This window comes from Pleurodeles waltl, chromosome 1_2 (genome assembly GCF_031143425.1).
Source record: "Pleurodeles waltl isolate 20211129_DDA chromosome 1_2, aPleWal1.hap1.20221129, whole genome shotgun sequence".
In the NCBI taxonomy this organism is placed as follows: Eukaryota; Metazoa; Chordata; class Amphibia; order Caudata; family Salamandridae; genus Pleurodeles; species Pleurodeles waltl.
The window spans coordinates 1,230,999,689-1,231,014,974 of NC_090437.1; the positions used below are offsets into that span (position 1 = coordinate 1,230,999,689).

Genomic DNA, 15,286 nt, shown 5'->3' on the forward strand with positions numbered 1-15,286 from the left:
AAGTCCATTTCAAAACAAAAGCTCGTTCATGAATACAAGAAGCCCCCGTGGAATTTTTTTTTGATGCAATGTTTTGTGGAAATTGCTTAAAACATTTTCTCTTAGGGTACCACACCAAAAAGACTAGCCTGTCCCATATATGTTAAGGATTGGGAACTGGCCCCCTTTTTATGTTTCTATTAATCAGCGCCTTGAGACCCTCATGGGTGAGTAGTGTGCTTTACAAATTCCTGATTGATTGATTGAATGTTGATGATTGTCAACATTATGCGCATCGTTTAAAAAAATAATGTTTGCGAACATCGGATTATGTGTTGAATGAGCACGGATCGCAATCACCTTTGCAGCACTGGTTGCTAGGGTTACCTTTCGATGAAGGCCATCTCGGCTTCGGACCAGCTTCCGCTGAAAGTCCCAATTTCAAGATGTGCTCGTCACCCCATGGTCCCATGGATAACAAACATAGCTTATTATCGTTTTATTTTTAGGGTCGAGCCTGCGTCGTATGCGCATGCGTTTTGCTTGCAAGACGCTTTAGTAGTTAGAAAAGGGCTCGGAGCCTCATCCATGTCACGTCAGTGTCTTTCATTGGTTTGTGGGCTTGCCTGCTAAATTCTGCTTTCTTTCATTAGTGGAAGGCACGCATACATCATGCCTTTTCCTGTGGTTAGCCCTCCTCGAGCGCAGCGACCAAGTACTGAAAACATGTGAGGCTCGCTGTTTTCCATCCGGTTTGTGGACTACTTTTTATCTTTTTTTCGCAGCGCGATCTCGCTTGGCAGAAGTCGAGCACTTTCTATGACATCAACCCTGTTACATAGTTAATTGCCGGTTACGTAGATAATTGCACTTTTGCCGATAGGTTTCACTACGAGTGAACTATAGCAGCGCGATCGCACTCCTTTTTTTCCATTTAATGTGGCAAGAAAAGTCCGGTTGGGAGTTTACAACTGCTAATAGCTCTAACTCGGAGAAATGAGAGACCCATTGCATTGCAAATGCTTGTTAAGGTTTGCAGCTGCAGCTTGGAGGGGGGCTCCTCCGCCATAGAGGAGGAGCCGCCCCTGAATCAGTGCATCAGAGTTCTTCCACAAGAAGCCTGCTCAAAATGAGCTCAGAAGAGAGTCCTTCTACAAAACCCTTAAGCAATTGAGAGCCCATCCACAATGCTCCCCAAACAGAGGAGGAAACTCCTAGCCCTGCAGCTGCAAGGTTTGGGGAGTCCACGCACACATCTTAAGGCAATGCTGTCCAGGCACGGCACAGCAATATTAAACACAGCACAGGCACATTTATATACAACAAATGGGAACTTTACTGTCACCTTGATTCTGAAACGCCTGTTTTTTTGCTAATAGGTGATTTAACGTCTGATTAAATCACACGATCTTTGCACAATACTTTCATTTTTTCTGTGACAATCGTGCCCCCATCTGAAAAAGACACTTAGGAGGTAGTTATATGGGCGAGAATATGATTTAATAAAGTCTAGCTAATTTAACTGAATCCATTCCTCTGATATGTGGTTTTGAAAACAAAATGGTCCATGGTAACAGGGGGAGGTAGTTTACAGGCGCAAAAATTAAATGCAACAGAGTTATTTTCAAAAGCATGTCAAGTTTAGGAATGCAGGCACACGTGGACCTTGTAATAGGCCATGGGCCCATGCACACTAAGGCCTATCAAGGACCCAAGTACCCCCAATGTAGAAGTAATGGGAGTTACCTTTGCTTGGGGATTACAAATGCCATGGTAAGTCAGAAGACTTGTGATGTTTCACCATGGGATTTATGCTGCTGAAAGCAGACAAAATTTCAGGATGAAATTCCAAAAAACAGACTAGGAATTGCCATTGCAAATGGGATCGTAATTAGAGATTACCCAGGTAAATCCTCATTTTTAAGGGGGCAATCGGGATTCCTCATTTTAAAAGGGTCCTTGAGGTCCCCCTTGTCATCTCCAGCGAATACACAACCCAAGGCTGTCAATGTCCATGGTATTGATAATTCCTGGTCTCACAGTTCCTGGTGTGTATACTGGGGACCGCCGAATGAGGCACAATTCACTTGTAATCCATCTATAATTTTATGCTACGCATGGTGCCCAAAGTCACCTGCTCCTGCTTGCAACTGCTGCACCGAGGCAGAGAAGTAATAGGGAGTCATATATATAACAAGGCATCTCCTCCCTGTCCCATTTAAAAATAAATAAATACAAAATACACGGCCTCCTGCCACCCATCCCCACCACTGTACTTACCTTCCCTCCACTCTAGTAGTTTGCTCTCCTCCACTGCTCTGATGTGCTCTCAAAGAGCCTAACCACAGCAGTCTGGAATTTCTTTATGATGTAGCAATAGTGGTTAACATGTTTTGTTACCCACTGGCGCTATGTCACAGCAGTAAAGTAGCGGATATAACAATATGTATATCAACATGTTAGAAAAAGCATCCTGTTACAGTAACTTGTGATGATAGAAATCACAGTATATGGTTGCAATTCAGGCAGGATCGTGGAAATTATTTTCTTGGGCAAGCCTAATTCAGGGGCAAAAATGTTTTCTTCCATTAAATGGCTTCACATGCCTATGCCTGGGAACATGAACAGTGGCAGCTGGGTTGCATTTACAGTGGTGAGGTGGGGGTACAATAATATATGTTTTTTAAAAATACACTTACCTTCAAGCTGTCCTCACAGCATACTCCTCTCTCCTCGAACGTCAAACCAGGAAACTACACTAACCAATCCTGGCACTGCTCTCATTCTGTTATACAGCATGAGAGCCGCGTCAGGACTGGAGGGAGTGGCCTCACACTGGAGGCCTGTGCTTTGCCTTGGGGGGGGGCAAAGGGACATGCACACTTTAAAATAAAGTGTAGCGCTCCCTGCTACTGCCAGTCAGCAGCTATTGCCCTGCCACGTCCTGACACTCGGTTCAGAACGGGGTGCTGAAAAATAAAATGGTAATAAATAAACTTTATTAACATAAGTTAACATTATATTTTTCAGCTCTGAGGGCTATTTTTCAGCGGGGCAACGCTCTCACAGAGGAGCCGCCCCTGAACACACATGAAACTTCACGACAAAACATCCACGCCTGTGATAGAAGTCACACTCAGAGAACTCAGTGCAGCTTGGCCACTCCACTGTCAGTCTGAGCACAAGTGTGCAAGATTGCGCACGCTCCTTCACACTTGCTCTGGGATTTTTACATTTTGACACAAGTGCTGCCAGATGAGACTGACTGCAAAAACATACACAACTACTGTTCAAAATCTCAAAATCCCACTGCACTCAGGCAAACAAAGAGTTAATTCTTTCTCGGGGAACATTTCACTGAGAAAATCGTAAACGTCCCATGAGTTGACGTGCATTTCCGCATTGCAGATATGTGTCCCCAAAGGTGACACATGTACACTATAGTAGTCTACAATTTTAATGGATTCAGAGCGTATGACATGCCTCCTACTCCTGTGGACAGCAGACAATCCATAGGATTAATACTAGAGAAACTGAGCATTCACACAAATTATAAATTATTTCACCTGTTTTTCGTGCCACATAGGCCCTCTTAAAAATGGGGTGAAAAAGGTACTTTCTCCCACTTAGTGTATCTCTGCCACCTACTCTGTTTATGTGTGTATGCTTAGAAGTGCTGTGTGGGAAAAGCTTTGCAGATGTTTGAGAATACAAACAAAAGTTAGAACTTTAGGAGTGCCCACCACATCTTCATTGGCCAAGCCCTGGGGAGAACTCCGTTCTCCAGGCCGTGTCCACATTTACAGCTGGGGATACACCTTCACAACTGGTGGATTTTTCTCAGTTCACGTTCTCCGCAGAAATATTTGTAAACAAATCTCTGTTGACTTTACCCTGGGTCATTACTGATAGAGGTCTTGTCTAAAAATGGATTTAAGAGTAGTTTGAACTCTTTTTCTCCTCAAACAGTAGAACCTCCAAGGCCTGTCACCTATTATTTACGTTCACTATATTTTTCTGTAGATATTTCGATAGTTATTTTGTGCCATGTCTTTAAATTTTGGCAGCGGATCACTTTCATCAGTGTTATCCCTCTGTGCGCTTAATTTTGCCATGCCATGAGTTACTAATATTTGTGAAAAAATAGCTTCCTTGTTCCCAGTTAGTGTTAATCATTTGGACTCTAAATAAGGCCCATTTTTAAGATACTGATATAACTGCAGCTTCCTCGACTTAATTCCAAGAAGCCCCTCCCTGGCCCGCCACTCCTTAGCCCGTTAACATTCCACAAAGCTACAATAATGTTTTCAAAAACTAAATAAACAGAAAAGGAAAAACAACTTCATCTAACTGGTTTCACAATTTCACACTATAATATAAAAAATGGGGCGATGCAGCACTCAAGCTATGCCACAGTATTACAATAGAGTAGAAATGTGCATACTAGATTACCATCAAGAGCTACTGTTTCTAGATCTGGACACTTCGTTTACAAAATAAATATCTAACCTGATGCAACTTAAGGGATGTATTAGGTGAAGATTGTTGTGCTTTCAGTTAGTCATCATATTTATCCTCTCCCCACAATCAATCCATTATTAAATTGCATATTGAATGGTTCTTGTTAATGCCCATTTAATATGAAATAGTAGTGAAATTGTTGCTGCTAAAATTGAAATATTTTTATATTTTATTATGCACAAAAATAAAAATAGCATCAACATAAATAATGGCAGCACTGCAGCAGTCCTCCAGGCAGGTACTACATTAAAGGAAATATGGAAATGTCCCAAAAAACACCTTGCTAAACAGCTTACACATTGTGGCACGAGTCAGATACCTCATTTGGGGTAATAGGACATTCATCAATATTTGGAAGATTTCTTGCCTGCCTCCTCTCGCCTCCACCGTCTCATACACAGTGCACAGCAATGTGGTTTTTCAGATGGTAGAACCCTTTCAGATATTCGTCATCCGGAAAACCATTTCTAAACAAGTGGAAATTTCACCAGACATGCCCATTTCCGTCAACTCCACACCTGACATTTCTATTGGTGTCTCTGGTGTCTGGGTCCACCACGTCATCCATGGTAGGCAGAGACAGAAAACGTTCAGAAACGTTGTGGCGGACTTCTTCCATGACAAGATCTCCACCGTTAACAAAAACTTCGAACCCCAACCCACCTACACCCTCAACCTTCTTGCCCCTACAAACGAGGAACACCTTCGGTGCACATGTTAAACCCAGTATCGCACCACACTCTAATCAAAAGGCTTCTCTGCATTGGAATCTAAGGAGATTCCCTCAAGTGGATTGCCTCTTCCTCACTGGAAAAAACTAAAGAATCTACTTCTCCCCCTTCACCTCGGAACCCATGAACACCATTTGCGGTGTCCCTCAGCCCTACTCTGTTCAATACCTACATGACTCCTTTGGCCAACTTCGTCAGATCGCATGGACAGAACATCATAGTCTATGCCGCCAATACCCAGCTCATCCTGTTGCTGTCAGAAGACCCCACCGCTACGCTAACAAACTTCCGCAGGTGCATGTCGAGCCTCACCGACTGGATGAGAGACAACTGCCTACAACTCAACACAGACAAGACAGAACTGCTGATATTCGAGAACAACACCTCTCCATGAAACAATGCCTGGTGGCCTCCCAAGCTAGATCCGTCACCCACACAACCGACCATGCTCGCAACCTCAGCATCACCCTGATCAATTCAGTCTTGTCTGCATGCTTCTTCATCCTTCGCATGCTCCGTAAGATCTTCAAGTGCCTCCCCATCAACACTAGACAGACGTTACACAAGCCCTTGTAACCAGTTGACTGGACTATGGCAACTCACTCTACACAGGAGTCTTCTTGCACCTCCTCAAGAGACTGCAAACAATACAGAACTCAGCAGCCTATCTCATCCTAGGCAGACCCACATCGCCCCCCCCAACTCAAGAAGCTCCACTGGCTACCCATTCTGAAGAGACACCAGTTCATGATGTTGATCCACACCTTCAAAGCCCTGCACAACCAGGGACCAGCTTACATCAACCATCGACTGAACTTCCACCGTCCCTCTAGACTACTGCACTACACATCCCTCTGCCTCGCCAACTCCCCCTGCATCCGGTGCTGCAAAAGTGGGGGACACTTCTTCTCCTACCTCGCTGGAATGACCTGGAACAAACTCCCACTTCACCTACGGACCTCACCCTCTCTGCTGGAATTTAGAAAAGAACTAAGGACCTGGCTGTGCATCTGATTCCACTGCAGTAGTACTCCCAGCACTTGGATACCTTCACAGGTGATTAGCTGCACTATACAAATCCGAATTGATTGATCATGTATTCGCTGGTAGAAACTCCCCAGGGCATGGGGGCATTAGTTATGATATATCCGAAAATGGACTACCACTTTTGGGGGTCTGTCATCTGAAATAATATAAGTGATGGCAAGTCTGTAAAGGCATGGCATGGCACAGCTGTCATCATGTTTCATGTCTCTCCTGCCCTGTCAGGGATGTGTAGGAGAAAACAGTGTCTGACAGACCTCCAGATACCTTGAACCTGAGCAGGAAGTTAGCTGGTATGAACACAGATCAGTGTGAACACTGGCTTGACCCTTATTGTCGTATTTAGTTTACTTATAAGCACTTATAAGTCCACAGTTAAGTGGTACTACATGTACCCAGGATTGGTAAACTAAATATGACTAGTAGGTCTGCAGCACTTATTGTGCCACCCAATTAAGTAGCCCTTCAAACTCGTCTGCCATTACAGCCATTGTGTGCAGTTTTAAACTGACATTTCAACCTAGCAAAACAGACCTTCTGTCAGACCCAAACCTTCCTTTTTAATACCTGCAAGTCACCCCTACTTTAGGCTCTGAACACGCCAGAGGGCATGGTGTAGTGAAATAAAAAACAAGACATGTATTTTTAAGTTTTATATGTCCTGACTGTAAAAATCTCTTAAATTTGCTTTTGACTAGTGTAAGACTTACCTCTCCCACAGGATAACACTGAAGTTACTCTATTACATTTAATAAAGGGGAACTTCCAAATGGGAACAGGTAACTGTTCATAATTTGAGTCATTTGAATCGTAATTAAAAATCCTCTTTAATAGTAAAGTTGGATTTTCCATTATAATTTTGAAAAAGGCACATAAAGAAAGTTTGCATTTTCCCGCCTTAGCCATTTAGTGCTTGCAGCCTGTCTCTGGGTCACATGACTGGGTGCAGTTGGCATTAGTCAGTGGTCTTTGTGTATGCCTCCTAGACAACCACACACAACAGAGATCTTAGGTGTGCCTGGAAGGGCCATCACTGGCAGGATGGGAGGGTTTAGTTAGGCATAGCCCCACTTACACCTGAATAGGCTGTGTCCTGCCTTCCCACAAATAAATGCATACTCCCTGTAGTTATTCTGGAAGGGAGGCAGGAAACCAGTGCACTTCATAGGGAAACCTCTTAAAGTTTCTCCAACTTCAAATGAGGTGCCACGTATAAATATAGCACCTCAAACACCAACCTTTCACACTTCTGGACCTGTGGAAGAATCTGCCAGGAAGGACAGATGTGCTGCTGAAAGGACTGCTATTCTGCTGTACTGATGCCCTGAAGGACTGCTGCCTGCTGTGCTGACTTGCTGCTGTGTTGCCTGGGTGGGAAAGAGTGGACATGTAACCTGAACCCAGGACCACCAGAGTGACTTCAATGGCTAGTCTCTTGTAACCAGTACCCAGACTCTGCAACTGAGAGTCCTATTTTGGAAAGTGGTGCCACCTCAGTCCTGGACCCTTGGAAGAGGGCCTGAAGGTAACTTGCCAGCCCATTTGTAGAACCAGTAGAACCAACGTATCCCCTCTGCTGCGTGGCACAACCTAGAGCAGAACTGACGCATTGTCTCTGCTGTGGAGATCCTTCCAGCGCAAGGACTCTGTTTTATTTATTAAAATTTACTCTTTTTTTCCAACCTGGTGTGGGATCCTTTCTGTGGTGTGCTTTCACTTTGTTACTGTTTGAAGTGTTGCACAAATACTTTACACATTGCCTCTGAATTAAGCCTGACTGCTCCGTGCCAAGCTTCCCGAGGGTTGAGCACAGGTTAATTTAGGATCTGCTTGTGACTTCAACCTTATAAGGTTTGTGGTTCCCACTTGAGTAGGGTTTCATTCCCCTCAACCAGTAACCCAATTTCATACATGCAATCAGGAAAATAATTCTAGTGGTATGGCGTTTAAATGCAAGTAGCTTCTGAATTCCATTTTGACTCCAAATACAGAAAAAATATACTTTCACCGGAAAATATACTTCCACCCAGTTGGCATTTTAAAAAATGGTGTTGTCAGCCCTATTCTGGCATAGTTTAGATTTGCGGAGAAGTGTGTGAAATACATTGCACAATGTTTTAGAATACTCACTAACTTACAGCTGTGTGGATTTCATCTTTTTATAAACGTCTCTGCCCCTGTCCGTGTGTGTCTGTGTGAACACGCATGCATGATGTACATGAGTTGTGGATTCTGTGCATACTTTTATTAGACTTACAATGATTTATGTATATTTCATATTTTGTGACTCACAGTACACATGCATAGAATTACACGTTTCTAGACCTAGGAATTACAAATATAAAAAGCTTTGTGATGCTGCTAATGTTTCTCTGGCTGGATGCATTTGTTTATAGTTTTACATTTAGTTCAGTGTTTTAAGGTGCTGTATTGCTGCAAGGTCCCATGTTAGAGTTACAGAAAATGCCTGAAACAGATAATTATGTATATTTACTAGCCAATATTTGGTTCCTGACACATCAGGGCGAGGTCTGCCACTAAAGGTGAGAAAGCCAACCAAAGTTCATGCCTAGCCATGTCAGACTGTAGCTCAGGTCTTGTCCTGTGGAGTACATGAGTTAAAATAGACCTGAGCCAAGCATCCTAGGCACTGCCTTTGTTCCTTCGTTGTGCATTTTTAAATGACAAAAAAACATTAGATGCCGACAGCTCAGAGTATGAAATATTAAAAAGTGCTTATTTACTGTGTATATCTGAAGACAACCTGACCTGAAATTCCCCATGCGTTCCACTGAATAACTGTAACTTAAGTGTAAACTCTGCAGACAGTCAGTATTAATTGTTTTGCTAATCAATGTACTTCCCTTTATGGAGGCGCTTCCTGCCCACTACGTGTTTTGTAAGTCAATCAATCAACAGTGTTTGTACAGTGCTGCTTGTCACCCTTGGGGGGGGTCTCCCGGCACTGGGGGAAGACTGCGAGCCTTGGCCGGCTGGTGATGGTGGTCGAATAGCCATGTCTTGAGCTCTCTCATGAAGTCTTCCAGGAAGGGGGGGTGCGCTGGAGGAGGGGGAGGTTGTTCTAGGACTTGGCGGCAAGGTGTGAGAAGGAGCAACCTCCGAGGCGTTCCTGACAGATGTGGGGGCGGCTGCCAGGGTGAGGTCAGCGGAGTCGAGCTGGTTGGTGGAATGTGCTGCATTTGTTGATGGAGGCCGGTCTGGTGTCATGGAGAACCTTGCAGGTGTGAGTGAGGAGCTTGAAGTGGCATCTTTGCTGGACCGGAAGCCAGTGGAGGGTCCTGAGATGGAGAGATGATGGTTCTTCTGGGGAGGTTGAGGACAAGCTGGATGTTGTTGGCGTTGGAGATGATTTTAAGGCCGTAGGTACGTGCGATGTTGGTTAGTGAAGTCATGTAGGTGTTGAAGAGGGTGGAGCTGAGGGAGGAGCCTCAGGGAACACCGCAGATAATGTCTTTGGGTGTGGAGGCGAAGGGTGGGAGGGGGGTCCTCTGCATTCGGCCAGAAAGGAAGGAGGTGATCCAGTTGAGGGCATTGTCTTGGAAGCCAATGCTGTGGGGTCTGGTGGAGGACAGGGTGTGGTGGAGGACAGTTCTGAAGGCTGCTGATAGGTCAAGGAGGATGAGGGCCGCTGTACCTCCTAGGTCGAGGAAGTGTCTGACATTGTCAGTTGCTGCAATCAGGGCAGTCCCGGTGCTGTGGTTGGGCCGGGCACTAGATTGGCAAGGCTTGAGCAAGTTATTGTCTTCGAGTAAGTCCATGAGCTGATGGATGATGGCCTTTTTTAAGACTTTGGCAAGAAAAGGGAGGAGAGATAGGGCGGTGGTTCTTGAGCTTGTTGGGGGTCAGCGGAGGGCTTCTTCAGGAGGTGCTGGACCTCGGCGTGTTTCCAGGCGTCGGAGACAGTGGCTCCGGAGATGGAGGAGTTGAGGATTTCCGTGAGGGTGGCTCCAATTACTTCTTTTGCTAGGTTGTAGAACCGGTGTGGAAGGAGTCAGCGGGTGATCCGGAGTGGATGGAGGTCATGATGGCGATTGTGTCTTCGGTGGAGAGCCGTTTCCATCCGGAGATCCACTGGGGCAGTAGGGTGTGAGTTGGGGACCGGGGGCAGTCAAGGTCGGCTGGGGTTCAAAGTTGCTGTAGATGTCGGCAATCCTGTGGTAAAAGTAGTCCGAGAGCGTGTCGCAGAGGGCTTGGAAGAGGTGGATGGTGCTCTCTGTGGTAGAAGGGCAGGAGAATTCTCTGACGATAATGAACAATTCCTTGGTGTGGTTGGTGCTTGCTTAAATGTAAGTTAGAAGGCAGTTATAGTAACATTACAATAGTTTCAACCTCTTACTTTGTGTTTTTTTTTCACACAACCATTTGGATATTTTAGAAATATTTTTTGTTAGACTGAATTAACATATGATACTGGTCTTTTTTTTTAGCATAGTTTCGGTTATAAAATAATTGATCTTTCATGATAAACCAGAGGAGGAACATACCTATCAAGTGGCTGAAATTGATATTGTGTTACCAAGAGACCTGAGTTTCTCATTTGACCAAACCACGGGGTCCAAGGCAAATGACTGTGCCTCCTTTTCACTGAGTGTCAAATCTGAGACCACCTTGAAGACATTCAGTTCAGGATGTGCTATGAACAACTCAATCTTGTCGCTCCCCATTCCAGAATATTGGCCATAGTACAGTCCACATGTGAACAGTAGATAATCCCCTGGGGCACTTTTGATGGTTTGTCAGGGCTCTGAGAGTGGGGAGAGGGCATGTTTGAAAACTATTACTGTGAACAGATGCCAATGCAGTGAGATTATCTAATATTTTAAAAATATTTTATTGTAATGTGTGTATCTTGAACAAAAGTGTATATTTGTGTCTAGATTCTTAGTACGCTGACATTATTCTGTTGGAAATTATTTTACTGGAATGAATTTGCAATAGGAAAGCATGATCTGGATTAGATGGGACAATTACACAGCAGAGCCAGTGGCAGTGTAACCCTTGGTAAACAGTTTTGTTAGGACACTAAGGGCCTCTTTATGACTATCCTGCCGTTAGGTGAGCAACTTACTGCACATGACAAATAACAGAGCCGCGTGGTGCATTATTTTGTAAAATAAATAGCACCTGCCATAACTTAGTTTGTCACTAAAATGGATTTTGGTGTGTAATGCTCCGGTTACTTACCAGTAATCTTCATTACTCCGAGTCCAAGTCTTCCCCGATACAGTCCTTATATTCCCACCCTCCCATCCCTTGGGTGTTGATTATATGTGGTTATTTTTTTCTGTAGTTTGCTGGGTCCCCCAGGATGTTTGGTGTGTCTACTTCCCCTTTGTAATGGCATCTGGGTAATGGCGGCCACGTTGCCGGATGTATTTCGAGCAGGATAGCAGTGGCGTAACAAGGGACCCGCGGTGCGGGGGATGGGGGCCGAGCTCCAGGGGGACCCTTCAGCACAATATCGAGGTCTGAGAGCTCCTGAAAAGTCCAGAGGGGGGGTCCCTTCATCTACTTTGCAGGGAGGCCCCTAGAGTTCCGTTAGGCCACTTTTGGACAGGGATTACATTTGCCAGGAGTAGATGGTTCCTCATGTACTGGTTCGGGGAAGATGGGCGAGGAGGTCTTGCACCGAAATGCACGTGTCCTGATAGTTGTGGGACTTTCTGTTCTCCCTCTACGTGATTTTAGCTGTATTCATTGAGTGTCGAACAATGTCATGGCTTGGCTCCGAGACACACCAGAGCCCTTGGGTGATGGGTTGCCTACCTACACCTGCTACCAAACGAACAGTGTCACTGATGGCGCTTTCCAGTCAGAAGTGAGGCTCAGTCCCGACGGGTAAGGGCAGCGGGATCGATCATCGAACACTCCTTATATTTCATACGGGTCCGCGTCACTTCCGGTGAAATTCGCAGGTGCATTTCAATAACTTCGCGTTAAATGTAATGAAATGGTTAAACGCCTTTGAGACAGGTTTATGAAGGGCGCTCCGTCACAACATTTTCTGCTTTTATCTTAACGGGCCACGTGCAGGGCGTCCCGGTTCCAGTTTCCCCGCCGCGCCCTGCGGAGCTCAAGGAAATGTAAACCAACTTCACAAATCATCGTGAACTTCTGAAACTGCCCGCACAATGGGGATAAACGCGCCACCCTCAGCTGTGCTAAATAAAATACGTTTGTGCGCTGGAAATGAGGATGTGACACCTGATCGCATTGGGAAAGTAATCCCTTGTTTTATTCACCCCTTTTCTCTTCTATGTCCTCCGACACGGACCCGTTTTCTTTCTCATCTTCCACCATCCCCGCCCTCAGAGCTGCAGGCGCTGGGAGCCGCCAAGATGTCTACCGCCATTAAACGTGAGGGTGCCGGACACGGGCCACAGGCTAGAACCGCACTTCTTGTAAGCCTGAGGGCACACGGACTATCTGCCAGGCAGAACCCCACTTCTACTAAACCTAAGAGCACCGGGCACCAACCACAAGCATCGTTTCCTTTGATGCTTATGGCCCAGGGCACTAGCCGCAAGGTGCAACCCCCACTTCTATTAAACGTGGGGGCGCTGGATACGAACTACAGGCTGGCACCACATAGCCTTTTACCCGAGGGTACTGTAGCGTCGCGCTGGTCGGCTAGTGCGCGGCCTATTCAAATGAAACACACTGAGTCGCGTGTGTTTTAACTTTGCTTTATTCTTCCTCATACTCCGTCACGTCACTGACTTTCCCGCTCTTCCCATACCCCTTTTATGCTCTCCCCCTCCCGCCAATGGTGCAAACCACCTTGCACCTATTTCGGAGGGGTCGGGCTCTAAACCCCCCTCTCCTGCTTCCTCCTCCTGGTGTTGACCACTTCCGCCGTCAACACTACATCCCTCCCCAACAGGGGAAAGGTGTAGATTAAAACGTCAAACAAAACTGAACTGGGTAGCTGGGATAGCTCAACGTCCACCGATCAGCATGCAGGACGGATCAGTCGCATGCGAAGTCTGCATACCGTCGTGAAGGCCCAGGGTTGTGCCGTAGTGAGTATCTCTCTGCTCCCGACCGCCCTGATGTTCGTGCTCCTTCTCTGTTCGGTCCAGACGTTTCTGATTCTGCCGCCTGTGCTTCCCTTTGTTCCGATGTTGGTCGGTCTCTTGATTGCCCCTGGCTGTGTCCTGGTTCATCTTGTGTGAGACTCCAGTCATTTAGCTCTGTGTCTGATTCGGCTCTTGTCTCTGCGTAGCTCATGCCCTCTCCGCTGGATGTTTGTGGGATTAGCCTCTTGAAGAAACCCACATTCCTGGTTACTTTTTCTTGGCCTCTCTGGGCCGTCACCATTGTGCCTTTTACTGTGATCACCGTCCACGGTTTGACTTCGAAAGGTAGTCGGAATTTGCTACCCGGGTGGCGGTCTTTCACTAACACCGTGTCTCCTACTTGCATCCTTGTATGCTTGGCCCCTCTTTTCCGGGATGCATACCTATTTGCGGCACTCCTCCTGGTTGCTGATTTACTGGGTGGCGGTGTGTTTACTGCCCAGGACGGGTGGTGCGGGATGGCGTCTACTACTGTTCTGCCGAAACAGAGCCGGCTGGGCGTGACTCCTGTGGTGGCATGTGGTGTTACTCTGTACTCCCTTAGGAACACGTAGATCGCTCTTTCAATGTCTCTAGCTTCCGCCACTGCTATGCGGATTACCTTATTGAGGGTTCTCACGAACCTCTCCACCTCGCCGTTTGCTTGTGGCCACTGCGGGGCGATGCGTCTGTGTTTTGTGTTTGTGGACTCTAGGAACTGTTCCCACTCGCTGCTGTTGAACGGGGGTCCGTTGTCTGTGCGGATTTCGCCGAAGAACCCGTGAGTGGCCATGAGCTTCTCTACTTTGGGAATGACTGCTTGTGCTGACGTTGACTTTACCACTTCAACCTCTGGATACCGTGAGAAATCGTCTATCATAATGAGCATGTGCGACCCGTCTGGCAGGTGGCCAAAATCGGCGCTCACTCGTTCCCATGGTGCCGTCGGGTCTTGTTCCGTTATGACGGGTGCGGGGGGGTCGGGGTTGCCACTGGCTTGGCAGGCCATGCACCTCTGGACTGTGTCTTCCACTAGTCTGTCCAGGCCTGGGAACCAGACTTTGTTCCTGATGCGGCTTTTGGATTTGACAACCCCTTGGTGTGCTTCGTGTGCCAAAGACACTACTCTGTCGGTGAGGCTAGTTGGAATAACTAGGCGGAATCCTCTGAGTAGACAGCCTTCCTTGCTTACAGACAGTTCTTGGCGCACGTTGAATAGTGCATGCAGGCAAGCTTGGGCCTGCTGCGTGCGGAATGAGTCCGGCCTTTGAAGGGGTCTCCATTCTCCAGTGCGGGTTGCCGCTATTGCTAGCTGCAGGCACTCATCCCGTTTGGTTGCCTCCACTACCTCCTTGAGTGGTATGGGTGCTGGCCGTGCTCTTTCTACTACCAGTCTCACATATTCTTCTGTGTCTTTGGCTTCCTCGATTTCCTTTGAAGTGGCTGGGCGTGCGTGCCTGGAGAGGAAATCCGCTGGGTTCTTTGTGCCGGGCTGATATGTGAGTGTGAAGTCGTATTCTTGTAATTGCAGGATCCACTTTTCAATTCTAGGGGGTGGCTTGGATGATGACCCTTTGAACAGCGGAAGTAGAGGTTTGTGGTCTGTCACTACTGAGAATGAATTTCCACAAAGGTACAGGTGGAAGTGTCGGCAACCCCAGTGGATGGCGATGGCTTCTCTTTCGATTTGGGAATATCTTTGCTCCGTGGGTGTGAGCGTGCGGCTTGCAAAGGCGATAGGGGCCCACCCACCACAATCTTGCTTCTGACCCAGTACAGCCCCTAGCCCCGTGGGGCTTGCGTCTACTACAAGCTGTGATTGTCGTCGAGGGTCGAAGAATGCTAGGGTGGTGTCTGCTGAGAGTGCATCTTTGGTGGCCTGGAATGCGGTCTCTTGCTCGTTCTCCCATACCCACGGTTGGGCGGACTGTG

General features: G+C 46.7%; 1 protein-coding gene across 4 annotated transcripts in view; it reads right to left on the bottom strand.

Annotated features, from left to right (window-relative positions):
* Positions 1-15,286, bottom strand: part of REEP1 (receptor accessory protein 1) — a 319,570-nt gene that overhangs the window by 236,462 nt on the left and 67,822 nt on the right. The window lies entirely within an intron of this gene.